The sequence below is a fragment of the Typopeltis vanoorti genome, chromosome 26, assembly GCF_054136105.1.
Source record: "Typopeltis vanoorti isolate ZY-2024b chromosome 26, IOZ_Tvanoo_1.0, whole genome shotgun sequence".
NCBI classification, from domain to species: Eukaryota; Metazoa; Arthropoda; class Arachnida; order Uropygi; family Thelyphonidae; genus Typopeltis; species Typopeltis vanoorti.
Genome location: NC_143574.1, coordinates 29,529,032 through 29,545,033, shown reverse-complemented (window position 1 = coordinate 29,545,033; position 16,002 = coordinate 29,529,032). Strand labels below are relative to the sequence as shown.

Sequence of the window (16,002 nt, the reverse complement as noted above, 5' to 3'; positions counted from 1 at the left end):
ATTATTCAGATTTAAATGAAATTTGTATATAATAATGCTTAAGAACATTCATTAAAGGATTATCCAATAAAAACCAATTAATTCACAATTTTTATGAAAGCTGTATTCATAAACACAGTTTCAGAGAACATTTACTGAAATCTCAAAAAACGTAATCTGATATATTTATTCAACAGTTTAAAACCCACTTTATAAATGATCATAAATAACTGATCACATTCATTAACTTGTATATACAAATTAACAGGCTTATTCTTATTCATAAAGATTAGCTGGGAGATGAATTTTATTGTCTAGTGTGGAACTACTGCCCCACTTATTAGAGGCCTGAAGTACATGGACTTGAAAAAGTTCCATGTTTGGTCTCTAGATCGGAGTTTCCAGACAATGTAAAAAAAAAATATACATATACATATATATTTGACACCTCCAGGGAGTTCAAAGATTCAATGAGGGAGAGCATCTACTCAACAACTCTCTGTCTCCACCACTCAATTCATGAACTACAACGAACCGCAACTACACCAATGCCAACCACCACCACCACTAGTATTTTCACAGACAGTCACGGACATCCACGCCCACGGTGGGATTCAAACCTGGCTGGAAAGTGGATACGCTAACCACTCGGGAAATTTATATATATATATATATATATATATATATAAAATTGATAAGAATAGAAAAAAAAAAAAAAAGCCTTAGTCCACCCAAGGTACAAATATACTGTGGATGAGAGCAAAATAAAAAACAAATTAAGGAATTAACCTGCATGTATGCACTTGTACAAAAACGTACACATAGTAAATTCAAATTCTATGCATGGTTAACAATTTATTTTTTTAAAAGAGCTGGTTGTTGCATGGAAGGGTAATGAAATAGCCTTTGGATGAAGATCTTCAAATAGCAGACGGCAATGACAATACCATTTGCTATTTGAATTCTAAGACATGCCCTATGGATGAGACACAAACTATGAATGAAATTCTACAGATGGGCCCAAAAGGTGAAGTAAGGACTACTCCAAAAGATTAACTTACAAGTCTCTGTCCAGTTCGCAAACTGAATCCTTCCTTATCTCACCTAAAGACAAATATCCTCCTTTTTCTTATCCTGGAGTTTACAGAATTCCTACTCTTGTAGCTTATGTTATTATGGATAAACTGGTCATTCTGCACAAATTCATCTTGAAGAACATCAGGAATACAGCTCACTTAAAGAACCCAACAAATCTGGTTTAGCAAGCCATGCATTACCTACAAAACACAGGATTCAGTGGAACAAAACCAAAGTTTTACACAAAAGTTAATTTTTTCTGGAAAGACCATACAAGGAAAGCTGTAAAGCACACATTCACAACCCAAACCTGAACAAAAATGATCACCTAAAACTTTCTCAATTCTGGGAAGTTATATTGACTAATACTCACCATTCATGTGTTCTTTAATTTGTAATTAATTTTTTGTTTATATTTAAAAATAATTTATTAACTAAATTTTTTTTTGTAATTTATTTTGGATATCTATTAATGCAGATGGAGCTATTCTTCTGCAGCCAAGAGTGCACATAATATCACGTGCTTTCAATTGATTTTGTGTATGTGTGTTTTCTTATAATTGCATTGACAATGGCTATGAAACATAGCCAAAAAATTTATAAATAGACATTTAAATTAAATGTGATTCTAGTAATAATATTTTATTATGAATACTTCCTCTTATCTTGATTTTTAGAACAATTAATTATTATTACCATTATTAACACCAAATATCCATGGAGTCAAACGATTCATCATGAAAGACACATGCTACGATATGCAGCTAATCAAATTGTGCTTTAAACTAATTCAACATGTCTACATTTGACATGCTGTAAGGCAATGCATTCCAGTGTATAAGCCTTGATCTGGCCTCATATGGATTATTTTGCATATTTGGTCACCTGGTTTTCAGATGATGAGGATATGTTAGAATTCTTCCTCTTATCTTGATTTTTAGAACAATTAATTATTATTACTATTATTAATACCAAACATCCACGGAGTCAAAAGACTCATCACAAAAGACACATGCTATGACAAGCAGCTCATCAAATTGTGCTTTAAACTAATTCAACATGTCTACATTTATCACACTGTCAGGCAATGCCTTCCACTCACCAACCACTCTGTGCAAAGTACCTGCTCCTCACTTGCTTGATTACACCCTGCTTATCCAGCTTCTAGAGATGGCCCTTTGTTCTACTACCACCACCTTCCATTCTATGAAAATTTTCTTCCACATTAATAAACATGTTACCACCTTATATATCTTAATCATATCTCCTCTGTTCCTATTCATGAGGCACTGCAAATTGCATTCTCTCATACTACACATTCCAAAGACCAGTTACTGCCTTAGTCAATCTTCCATGGAACCTTTCTAACATATCCTCATCACCTGAAAACCAGGTGACCAAATATGCAAAATAATCCATATGAGGCCAGATTGAACCCTGTACACTGGAATCATAAACTTTTTATTTCTGCATGTCAAGGTCATCTGCATCAAATAACCTTGACACTACTCCCAGATCTCTTGTCTCCTATCTCCTACAAAATTTCTCCACCAAATTTCAGAGCTTCACATTTTGCACCATTCAAACTGATAGATTCACTCAAAAGCCCACTCCTACAATCTACTGAAGCCCTCCTGTAAGGTCACCACATCTGCTTGACTCCTCATCATTCTCCAATATTGAATCAGCTGCAAACAGTTGCATATCTTTAGTTAAATCCACATCAATATAATTAATGTACAAGTTAAACAACAATGGCCTCAATGCAGACTCTTACAGCACACTACTATTGACCTTCTTCTTTTAGGATACCACACCCCAATACAAAGTGAAATATTACTGGGAAGAATCTTAAAAAGGACATGAAAACCATCTAATTTTGAAAGCATTAAAATTTAGAATTATACATTTTTTCTATGTGTGATGACCTTATGTTTTGCAACAAAGTTAATGGAAACACTGGGAAAAAACAGATCGTGTTTTTTCTCAGTGTTGTTTAGATGATTTGATTTGAAAGTCATGCTAGTACACACTAGAAATAAACAATATTCTATGAAAGATGGCAGCATGGAATATGCTACCAGACAAAGGAATCCTATGATAATATAGTTTTATCCTTCTTAAATAGTCAGCCTGGTTGGATGAGTGGTTAGTGTCCCCATTCTTTAACCAACAGGCCGTAGATTTGAATCCTGGTATGATATGGATATTTGTGATTGTCTTTAGATGACAGATGAATTTCATTACCCAGTGTGATATCACCACCCTGCTTACTGGAGGCTTGAAAGGAAAGGTTTCATTAGCAAGGTTTCTGGACTATGTAAAGATAAAAAAAAAATACAATATGTTACCTCCTAATGGACAATTCCATTAGGAGGTTTCTTGTTCTTAATGCAACTGGAATTCCAATGCTTACTGATTTTGTTTGTTGTAAATCAAAAATACTTAAGGTTACCTATAACTGAAAGATATTTTAAATCAATCAGTTTGTGTGATACAAGTGGTCTCATAATTTGATTTAAATTCAGCACTGTGAAATTAGTTGCTTGTCAATTTTTGCTTCCTAGCAAAGCAATGTCTATTAAGATGAAAGGATTAACCTCATCCTCTCTGACTTAGATGAACTTCAATGTTAACATACCTGGAAGGTTCTGTTTTGAATTTTCTGGTGCACTATTAGTTATTTTTTCACAGTTATATTGTTTCACTGTAATAGTCAGCAGTAGGCAGATACACATTAAATTGATAAGCACAACTGGTGTTCTGTCCTGAATAAACTAAGAAATGTTTTAACACGAATTATTCAGGACACAACTTTAATTAAACATAGGCAGAGATTGTGGCATGTTGGCAATAGATTAGAAAGATAACTGTATGTATATAAATCAAAATTAAGAGCGAGAAATAGTACAAAAATGTATAAAAATGTTTGTAAGACCTAACATGTAATGCATGTGGGTCAGATATAGAAATTAATTAAAGCTGTTAATTCATGTATTATTTCATGTATTATGAAGTAGCAAAGCCTGTGAGCCAGAGTTCAAGGTCACCTTTAACCGTCCTGTGCTACGCATACCAAAAGAGGGAAAGGTAGTTATAGGAAAGAGAAACTAAAGCGCCTTCCAAGAAGAACACAACATGTGCATGTGCGATGTTATAGAGGGAGCTGGACACCATGAAGTAAACCCACGTGACCGCGTTGGCGGGTATTGCGATAGCCGAGAAACACCGAGAAGAGAACGAAAACAAAAAGGGCAAGCAAATCCCATTCGAGGCTTTTTTTGGGTTCCTGTTTCCTGACCTCTCTCGGACGTAGGGTCCAGTCTGCTCCGATGGAGAAGTTCCGTCGGGCCGTGGAAGGCATCGGTTCATCTGTCGCAGCGTTTGAGAATGGCCTCCTGAGACTAGGATAGCTGTGCGATGTCGTGCGATGGAGGAACCAAGCAGATGCCGTCCGTTCTGGCTATGCTCCCGAGCCATATCCCCTTTCCCGCCGAGGTTCTAACCGTATAGTTGATCTAAGGTGATCAGACAAAAAGCAAAGTGAAGAAGCCTTGATGACCAGACAAGGCAAGAAGAAAGACATAGCATCAATGCAGAGACAATAAAGTAGACTTCTGTATTGTGATTTCCAGTTAAGAAAGAGTGTGTTACCCTAAGAAAGTTTGTGAAGTGGACTAATTTTATGGAACTTTAAGAACTATCTGCAACTTGGCCCAGGCCTATCTGTTCGAGAATTATCTACCTAACAAGGCCATGTTTATTCTGCAGGAATTAATAGTAAATGTGTAGAATGATATAACCAATGACCACGTGAATGTAAAAGGTGTGTTAGATATCAATGAGATAATGTTAAGATACTTATAACGATGGTCTATACAAGATTATTTATATGTTTTGTATATTAGTATTGAACCAAGGATGCTTGAGAACAATTCGGATTAATTAGTAATAATGCTTACTTGTATGATTTCACTATCTTATTAAACATGTTTCTTAGTACCTGCCTGACCTGTTGTTAATATATGAATTCAAACAGCCGCTCATAAAAACATTGACGAACTTAGCGGGAAGAACCCACGTGCATGATTAAACAAAGCGAGCCACAACTGCATGCAAGAAATTAGTACTGAACATAAAATTTATTATAGTTTAATTATTGTGTATCATTCTGAGAGAGCCATCCTGGGTAAGAGTCCCATCTATCGTCGGTATTGGCTGGCAAAGTTATAATATAAATTTTGTCAATGCTTATCGGGTGGACTCTTTTAGAATGATTGTTTAAATGGTCACGTCCCACACAAGGACAAAGTCCTAAACACTAAGTAACCTACACGTGGTTAAACTACAGAGAGGCCAATGAAGTAATAAGAATAAACAGCACATAAGAACCAAAAATAAACAAAAAAGTGACATAACACTGGCTAAAAGGCTACACAGAAATTTAGTCTTTGGAAGTCTTAACCCAGCTGGCCTGGTTGGCTAACTGGATAGCATATCAGCTCTTTAACTAGACTGTGTGTTTGAATCCTATCAAGGGAATGGATGTTTGTGATAACCTTACTAATTCTGTATGGAAAGATCATCTGCATACCTGCCACTTCTTCTGGCAGTGGCAGGGCTGCATATGTATAGTCATCCAGAAGAGATATCAAATATAGAAAAAATAGTAAGGTTATCACAAAACCTTAAAAGTTTTAACCTTGAACTGAACTACAGTAGCATTAGAAAAAACTTGGCATCTCCATGGACTTTCAGTACCACAGGAGACTTACTGTAGCCTCCACAATGCCCATTCCATTTCTATTTAAACTCATTCATCTGATAGTGCACTTAGCACTTCCACTGGCAACAAATTTTACCCAATTACCACTTTCCACAAGAACAATTTGCTTGATAATGCTGTTACTGAATGCCTAGGAATGACTTGTTCTTCCCCCTGCCCTATATAATGGGGAGGGGGAAGAGAGCTCCCTGTAAAATTCCTTCATCTACTTGTCTGTAAGTTGCCATTATTTACAAATGAACAACTCTCTATTATATCTAATCTTTCTATTTCTTTGTTGCTATTATACTCCATCTTTTCTCCATATCTGCCAAACTGCTGTCCACAACATCTTAACCTATTTTTATAGTTAACACATTCGCTGCCACGCTACTTCGGTATAGTCTGTTCCCCTACACTGAGCAATTTCACTTCTTCAAAGTCAGTACGGTAATCTTGTTGCTGGCAGTAAGCGTCATACGAGTATACTCGTAGTTGGCTTGTACAGCGCATATACGATCTATGAGAATACACAGTTTTGATGCTAGCTCCACAAGCCAAGCATTTTCACTTATTCAAAGTCACTACAGTAATCTCGTTGCCGGCGGTAAGCGTCATACGAGTATACTCGTAGCTGGCTTGTGTAGCTAGTTTACCAACTACGAGTATACTCGTAGTTGGCAGCGAAAGCATTTCATTTAGAATTTAGAACTTAGAATTCATCATCATCATCAAATTCCTGCCATGTACCCTCAAGGGGTGTACAGGATATGACAGTACTACATGAAAAAATTACATCATTACTAACTTCCTATCTACAATTTTCCTCCAAATCAGTGTGTTACTTGTCAAGACTCCAACATTATCAGATCTTATATTTCTATCGTCTAAGGCACTTTGTACTGTATCAATCCACCTATATCTTGGTCTTCCTCTGGGTCGTTTTCCTGTCAACTTGGCAGAGAACACTTGTTTTACTAATCTTTCCTCTCCCATTCTATTTAAGTGACCATACCACCTGAGATTAGCTCTGCTAATGCATTCCAGGATGCTGACAATGTCAAGTTCTTTCCTAATATCCTCATTTTTAATATGATATTGCCATTGATGCCATCTGTTCACACCTCTAATCTTTCTCAGGACTCTCACATCTGCAGTCTCTAGTCTTTGGTCAAGTGTTTTACTTCTGACCCAGCTCTCAGATCCATAAGTTAAAACTGGGTTGAACACTGTCTTGTATACAGCTAATTTAGTGTTCCGACTAATTTCTCTCTTATTCCATATGAATTTATTCAATGGACTTCCTACCATACCAGCTTTGCTGATTCTTTTGTCTATTTCTATATTTAATTTACCATCTTCAGTAAAAATTGTGTCTAAGTAGCTGAAATGTTTTACTTGTTCCACAGGTTCTCCATTCACAACACAGTTGACATTTTCAATGATTCTGCCTATTTTCATTGTCTTTGTCTTTTTATTGCTGATATTCATACCATATCTATTACAACAGCTATTCAATTTAGTCAGAGAATCTTGCACACTTGTAGCGGATTTATTTAGAAGTATAACATCATCCACATAAAGCAAAGAGCTGACATTAACATCTCCAATTTTGATATCAGGTTTAATACCACTTTCCTTCATAATGTGATCCATATAGATAATGAATAACAGAGGGAATAATGTACATCCTTGTCTCACACCAGATTTAACATTAAACCATCTTCCTGTACTTCCTTCAATTTTAATTGCTGACTTACAACTCAAATAAAGACTAAGTATTGCTTGATATAATGCCCCATTGACACCATATAACTGCAGCATATTGAATAGCTTCTCTCTTGGAACCTTGTCATATGCCTTTACCAAATCGACAAAACTTAAATACAGATCTTTGTTATATTCCCATGCTTTCTCGACTATTTGTCGTAAAGTGAAGATCTGATCCTGACAGCCTCTTTTGGCCTGAATCCAGCTTGTTCTTCACCAAGCTTTTCTTCCACAATTCTTCTCAACCGTTTCTCAAGTATACTTGCATAGATCTTGCCAGGAACACTCAGTAGGGAAATACCTCTGTAATTCTCACATTCAGTTTTATTTCCCTTTTTATATATGGGTACTATGAGAGCTCTACTCCAATCATCGGGAATTCGTCCCCCTGTCCAGGCTTTCTGAACTATGCAGTGCAGCCACTGTAAGACTCTTATACCACCATACTTCAGCATTTCTGGTCGAATATCATCTGTTCCTGCTGCCTTTCCACATTTCAAGCCTTTGATGGCTTTTTCTACTTCAAGTATGGATATGTATTCCTGACTGCATGCCTGGTCAGTGTTTTTTTATCACTGTGCTATCATCACTGCTTGTTTCATTTAGCAGTTTTTCAAAGTAATTACTCCATACTTCAAGGATATCTTTTTCTCCTGTTTTCATGTCACCTTTATCATCTCTAACTCCTTTTACAGCACTCTTTCCTCCATTCCTAAGCTTCTTCAACAACCTCCAGAATATTTTGCCACCTTCTTGATATATTTTCTATATTCTTGCCAAAGTCCTCCCATGACTTTTGTTTAGCTAGTTTTACACACTGTTTAGCTTTCTTACATTTGTCTCTGTATTCTGTAAGAGTAAAAGCTGACTTATTTGCCAGGAACTTTTGATATGCTTTCTTCTTTTCCTTCACTGCCTCTTTAACTTCCTGTGTCCACCAGGGAGTTCTGATTTTTTTATCCTTGCACACAACCTCACCACATGCCTCTCTGGCAGAATCAATCAATGTTTTCTTCAGAGTTTGCCACTGAATCTCCAAGGTTTGATTCCTGTTCTCAAACTCTTTCATTTTCTTTTCAATAATCTTTCTGTATTTTAGTCTACAGTTCACATCTGAGAGCTGCTCAACTTTTATTCGCTTTAAAACTTTCTTACATGTTATTCTTTTCAATATGAAATTCAATTTTATCCTGCTCAAGACTAAATAGTGATCACTTCCAATTTCAAATCCTCTGTACACTCTGGTGTCCTGCACCAGAGAGAAAACATCACTATCAACAATAACATAGTCAATGAGACGTTTCTTATTCCTAGCCTCTTCTCTCCATGTGAATTTGTGCACATTTTTATGTTGGAACATGGTGTTAGTAATAACCAGTCCATGTCCTGAGCAGAAATCCAACAGATATTTGCCATTATTATTAGCTTTGCTCTTTTCTCCAAATTTTCCCAAAATATGTTTGCATGTCTGACAATCATACAATCATTTCCTACTCTGCTATTCAGATCCCTAACAAGGACCAACTTTTCCTTTTTCATTGTGTCAGTTGCGTTTTCTAAAGCATCAAAAAATTTCTCCACTTCTACCTTAGTAGAACCTTCTGTGGGACCATAGGCACAAATAAGTCTCATTGTCCAGTTCCCCATTCTCATATTTACCCAAATTACTCTACTTGAGACTGCCTGCCATTCAAGAAGATTAGCCTTGTATTTTGTGTTGAATACTATGGCTACTCCTTCTTTTCCTTGATTGTCATTGTCTGAATATAACATTTTGTATTTATTGCTCAGAAAGATCTCACCAGTTTTGGTCTTTTTTGTTTCAGTCACCCCTATTATGTCGATCAGCTAGTTCCATTTCTTTGCCATTCAGGCTTCTTATACTGATAGTACCGATCTTTAACTCTGGTGATGTTGAGTTGGGGTTTGTTTTCAGATTTGTTCCAGTAGCTGACTTTTCGCTGTTCGCCCTGGTTCCCTGGCGAAAACAACGGGGGCCTTGTTTAACTGGGCGACGCCCCAGCCGGTATGAAATTTTGTCATGTTGTACAATCATTTTTTATTTTGGTTTAACCAATAAGAATACAGTTTGGTCGGCTAAATCCCAAATTGCCAGCCCATCCTCGTTCGTTCAGTATCAAAGTAGATACCCAACAGGGTGCACCACGAGAAGGTGAGGATTGGACATTAGGTCAGAAGCCCTGGTCGGTTCTCCGCATTCCTTTAAAGGCTATGTGGAGGTCTCCTCTCAGTTATACAGCTTTGACCCTTAAGCACCCCAAGAACCTAGAATTGAGTTTTCTAAATCTGTTTTCTAAAACAGATTTAGAAAACTCAAAATTGCTGCTGAAAAACTAGGATTACAAATCAACTAAGATAAAACTGAATATTTACATGTATGCAGAAATCACAATCAAGGGGGAAATTATCATTTGACCACTGATAATCTGAAATTTAAAAGTGCAACCTCCTTCAAATATCTTGGAGCACTGATTACCAAGATAATAAAAATTAGTACAGAAATAAAAGCTAGAATACATGCCTCCAATAGATCTTATCATTCACTGCATTATTTATTATCTACAAAAATTCTATCAAGCAGAGTTAAAACTGATTTAGAAAACTCAAAAGTGCTGCTGAAAAACTAGGATTACAAATCAACTAAGATAAAACTGAATATTTAAATATATGCAGAAATCACAATCAAGGGGGAAATTATCATTAGACCACTGATAATCTGAAATTTAAAAGTGCAACCTCCTTCAAATATCTTGGAGCACTGATTACCAAGATAATAAAAATTAGTACAGAAATAAAAGCTAGAATACATGCCTCCAATAGATCTTATCATTCACTGTATTATTTATTATCTACAAAAATTCTATCAAGCAGAGTTAAAACAGAAATATACAAGACAATCATTAGACCAACTGTTGTATGCAGCAGAAACCTGGACCATAACAGACCAAGATGTACAAGCATCGCAGATCTTTGAAAATAAAACCCTTAGAAAAGTCTATGGACCTGTAAGAGATAACACAACAGGTGAATGGAGAAAAAGACATAACCAAGAACTAAATGAACTCTATAGATCCCCACTTTTAGTTGATGAGATTTGAGCAAGCAGATTGAGATGGGTTGGACATGTGGAAAAAATGGCCAAACAAGCATTCAATATGAAGCCTGATGGAAAGTAAACCCAGAAGTAGACCACAGATGCATTGGGAGAATAATATCCAAAAAGACTTAGATGAGATGGGAATTCAGAATTGGAATGAAAAAGCTCAAGACAGAAAGGAATGGAAGAAGCTGGTGCATGCAGCGAAGAACCTTAGAGGTTCAACTAGTTAAAGAAGAGAGGTTAATGCTGTGACATATGAGACAGAGACTGACGTGGGAACAGAGGTGAATGAATTGGAGGTTCTTAGGATACTGCAGAATCTCAATGCAAATACAGCTGTGGAATTAGATGAGATAGCAGCTCGCATTTTGTGAGAATGTGCAAGGGAACTGGCAATGACTCTGACTAGGTTTGGAAAGAGGACAAAATAATTCCCTTGCATAAGGGAGATTTAGGACTGTAGTATCAAACTACAGACCAATCAGTATCTCAGGAGTGGTGATAAAAGAACTGGAACAATTGGTCAAAAAGAGAATTCAAGATTGGGCAATAAGAATATGACACTCTTTCAATATCAAAAAGTGGTATACAGAGGAGCAGAATCCAGGAAAAAGCAGGTGACTAGTGGTGTTCTGCAAGGTTCCATACTAGGGCCACCACTGTTTTTAGTTTGTACATAAATGACATAGGAAATAATCTGAAAAGAAATATTCAGTTGTTTGCTAATGATTCAAAATTAGGTAGAGTAATAGTTAACATGTTAACATACAAAGACATATGTGACACGTATTTTGTTTATTGCACCAAAATTGATTTTGACGTATCACAGACATTACGAAGTTCGCATCAATTTCAAACGAATTTAGAGTTAACATACAAAGACGTCTGTGACATGTATTTTGTTTATTGCACCAAAATTGATTTTGATGTATCGCAGACATTACGAAGTTTGCGTCAATTTCAAATGAATTTAGGGTGTTAGGCAGTGAATATATATGCATATAAACTCTATTCACTAGTTAGTTTGTTTTGCAATTTATTATCGTCCCTAATATGTCTGCAAATATTTATAATACGTTAGCCGAAAGTGATATCGAAAGTGGAGAGGAAAGTTTGGATAAAAACAGCGAGACAAATTTATATCATCAAAGTGTTGGCATTTTTGACTTGTCAAGTGACAATCGCGACAGTAGCAGTGGAAGTTCGGTTCGAGGCAATGTTTATAAACGTTTGAGACCAATATCGTCTAGTAGCGATGATTCCGATATAACAGAAAACGAATGGAATTGGCAATAAAAGGAAAATATTCCTATTATAAAACCATTTACGGAAATTCCTGGCGGCAATGCAATTGCTTTGCTAAGATTTGGTGCAAATCCGACACCTCTTTCTGTTTCAAAACAAATAATTTATGATGATTTCTTTGACATGATAGTTACAGAAACTAATAGATATACGGCTCAAGCAATAAACGAGGAAATTACTAAAAAGATTGAAGAATGTTATCCAATAACAAGTGACAAATTGCAGGCATATTTTGCATAATGTATAATTATGTCACAGGTAAAAAAATCTAATATAGACATGTATTGGTCAAAGAGGGCTGTGGGCGAGACACCCATATATTCAAAAATTATGCCTCGTAAACGCTTCTTGGCTATATCTCATTTTCTCCATTTCGTGGATAATGAAACAATAAAGAAAGACGACAAAATATGTAAAGTGCGAAATATAGTCGACTACCTGAATAATAAATTTCAGCAATTATATACACCAGATAAAAATGTAGTAATTGACAAATTCCTTATGAAACATAGAGGTCGACTAAATTATGTACAGTTCATTGCTAGCAAATGAGCACGATTTGGGATAAAATTTTACAAGCTATGTGAATCAGACTCTGGTTATTGTTCAAAGTTCAAAATTTATACAGGAAAGGATAAAATTCCGGGAAGCGATATACCTGCATCTCAAAATGTCGTCATGGAGTTGGCCGAACCTATTTTAGGAAAAGGATATACGTTATTCTTAGATAATTGGTATTCGTCACCAGAATTATTTTATTTCTTGAGAAAAAATAGTACAAATGTTGTGGGGACAGTTAGAAAAAATTGCAAGAATATGCCTAAGAAATTGACAACATATAAAATAAAAAAAGGCGAATCAAAAACTCTTGTCGAGGAATTTTGTCATTACATTGGCGCGATAAGAAGGATGTTTACATGATAAGCACAAAGCATTCAAAAGAAGAAATGGTAGATACAGGAAAAGTAAGAGGGGCGATGAAGAAAAAGGATTAAAACTTAAATGTGTTCTTGAATACAATTGCGGAATGGACGGTGTCGACAGGCAAGACAAACCACTTGCTTGTTTTCCAATTATACGAAAATGCATCAAAGGTTACAAGAAAATATTTTTCTATTTGATGGATATCGCCCATTTACAATGCTTATGTCTTATATTCCAAACTACCCAACACATCAAAACTAGCAATACTCAATTTCCGTTTGAACGTAGAAGATATGTTGTCAAATATATCTTTACCTAATTATAGTATCCATGGACGTCCATCGCAAAAGGACTGTCCAATTAGACTGCAGGCAAAATATTAGGTACATTTCCCTAAACATATACCCCCTACTGATAAAAAAGAAACATCCAGCAAAGAGATGTCATGTATGTGCCAAGCATAATGTAAGAAGTGAGACTACATAGCAATGTAAAAAATGTTTGATACCGTTACATTTACCTAAGTGCTTCAAAAAGTATCATACCTTGCAAAATTATTAATATTCTTTATAATAAGGTAACAATTAACGAAATAAATCACATAAATTAAATAAACAGTAGTTTTATCTGTTCCAACTTTAAAAATAATTTATATGTCAAAGGGTTAATTAAGGTGATTTAAATAGGCTGTCGTCATCATCATCATCATCAAATTCTTGACATGTACCTTCAAGGGGGTGTACAGGATATGATAGTACTACATGAAAAATTTACATCATTACTAACTTCCTATCTACAATTTTCCTCCAAATCAGTCTGTTACTTGTCAAGACTCCAACATTATCAGATCTTATGTTTCTATCTTCTAAGGCACTTTGTACCGTATCAATCCACCTATATCTTGCTCTTCCTCTGGGTCGTTATCCTGCCAACCTGGCAGAAAACACTTGTTTTGCTAATCTTTCCTCGCCCATCCTATTTAAGTGACCATACCACCTGAGATTAGCTCTGCTAATGCATTCCTGGATGCTGACAATGTCAAGTTCTTTCCTAATATCCTCGATTTTAATCTGATATTGCCATTGATGCCATCTGTTCACGCCTCTAATCTTTCTCAGGACTCTGCAGTCTCTAGTCTTTGGTCAAGTGTTTTACTTCTGACCCAGCGCTCAGATCCATATATTAAAACTGGTTTGAACACTGTCTTGTATACAGCTAATTTAGTGTTCTGACTAATTTCTCTCTTATTCCATATGAATTTATTCAATTGACTTCCTACCATACCAGCATTGTTGATTCTGTTGTCTATTTCCATATTTAATTTACCATCTTCACTAAAAATCGTGCCTAAGTAACTGAAATGTTTTACTTGTTCCACAGGTTCTCCGTTCACAACACAGTTGACATTTTCAGCAATTCTACCTATTTTCATTGTCTTTGTCTTTTTAATGCTGACCCTCATACCATATCTATTAAAACAGTTATTCAATTTAGTCAGGGAATCTTGCAAACTTGTAGCGGATTTATTCAGAAGTATAACATCGTCTGCATAAAGCAAAGAGCTGACATTAACTCCCCAATTCTGATATCATGTTTAATACCACTTTCCTTCATAATGTGATCCATATAGATAATGAATAACAGAGGGGATAATGTACATCCTTGTCTCACACCAGATTTAACATTAAACCATCTTCCTGTACATCCTTCAATTCTAACTGCCGACTCAAATACAGATAAGTGCTGCTTGATATAATGCCCCATTGACACCATATAACTGTAGCGTATTGAATAGCTCCTCTCTTGGGACCTTGTCACATGTCTTTTCCAGATCGACAAAACTTAAATACAGATCTTTATTATTTAAGATAAGAGATATTATATCCCATATTGTTTCTTAGCTTAATAAGAAACTCAAAGAGTTTCATGCTGCATATAGAAACCATATAAAGTTCGGCGATTCCAAGCATAAGCAAATACCTGGATAGTGCAGCACCTGATCCTTTAAGGTAGTGCAGGCCGAGGCAACTCATAGAAAGGGTGGAGCAAGCTCCGATCACTATTCTTGATATTTACCCATAATGTTAACTTAGCTCCTAGGAGCTGTAATATTGTTCAACATTATGAGAGAAGGTCACAACCCAGACCGGTTTCGACCTTTTTTTTTTTTTTTTTTGAGGTCTCATCAGTAAGTAGGTAGACCTAGTTAATACCAAGTTTGTATATTATATATTATACCATATATAATATACAAACATTATATTATATCATGTTTGTAATACCAACTTTATATAGTTTCTATATTCGGCATGAAACTCTCAGAGTTTCTTATTTGGCTAAGAAACAATATGGGATATAATATCCCTTAACTTAAATAAGTTCATGTCGCCGAATTGAAGCCTTTGGCTCTTCATATAATTAGTAATTTATTAGTACACCTTCTTGGCAATTCTCATAAAAGGGATGCAAGTTCTGTTCGCTACAAACTTGGTATTAACTAGGTCTACCTACTCACTGATGAGACCTCAAAAAAGGTCGAAACTGGTCTGGGTTGTGACCTTCTCTCATAATGTTGAACAATAATACAGCTCCTAGGAGCTAAGTTCACTTTATGGGTAAATATCAAAAATAGTGGTCGGAGCTTGCTCAACCCTTTCTATGAGTTGCCTCAGCTTGCACTACCTTAAAGGATCAGGTGCTGCACTACCCAGGTATTTGCTTATGCTTGGAATCGCCGAACTTTATATAGTTTCTATATTCGGCATGAAATTCTTTGAGTTTCTTATTCGGCTAAGAAACAATATGGGATATAATATCCCTTAACTTAAATAAGTAAGTTCATGTCGCTGAATTGAAGCCTTTGGTTCTTCATATAATTAGATCTTTGTTATATTCCCATGCTTTCTCAACTATTTGTCGTAAAGTGAAGATCTGATCCTGACAGCCTCTATTTCGACTGAATCCAGCTTGTTCTTCAACAAGCTTTTCTTCCACAATTCTTCTCAACCATTTCTCATGTATACTTGCATAGATCTTGCCAGGAACACGCATTAGGGAAATA

General features: G+C 35.8%; 1 protein-coding gene across 1 annotated transcript in view; it reads right to left on the bottom strand.

The window, feature by feature from the left end:
• The window catches only part of Ublcp1 (Ubiquitin-like domain-containing C-terminal domain phosphatase 1), a 114,860-nt gene that overhangs the window by 14,301 nt on the left and 84,557 nt on the right, over window positions 1-16,002 (bottom strand). The gene's annotated exons all lie outside the window — the stretch shown is intronic.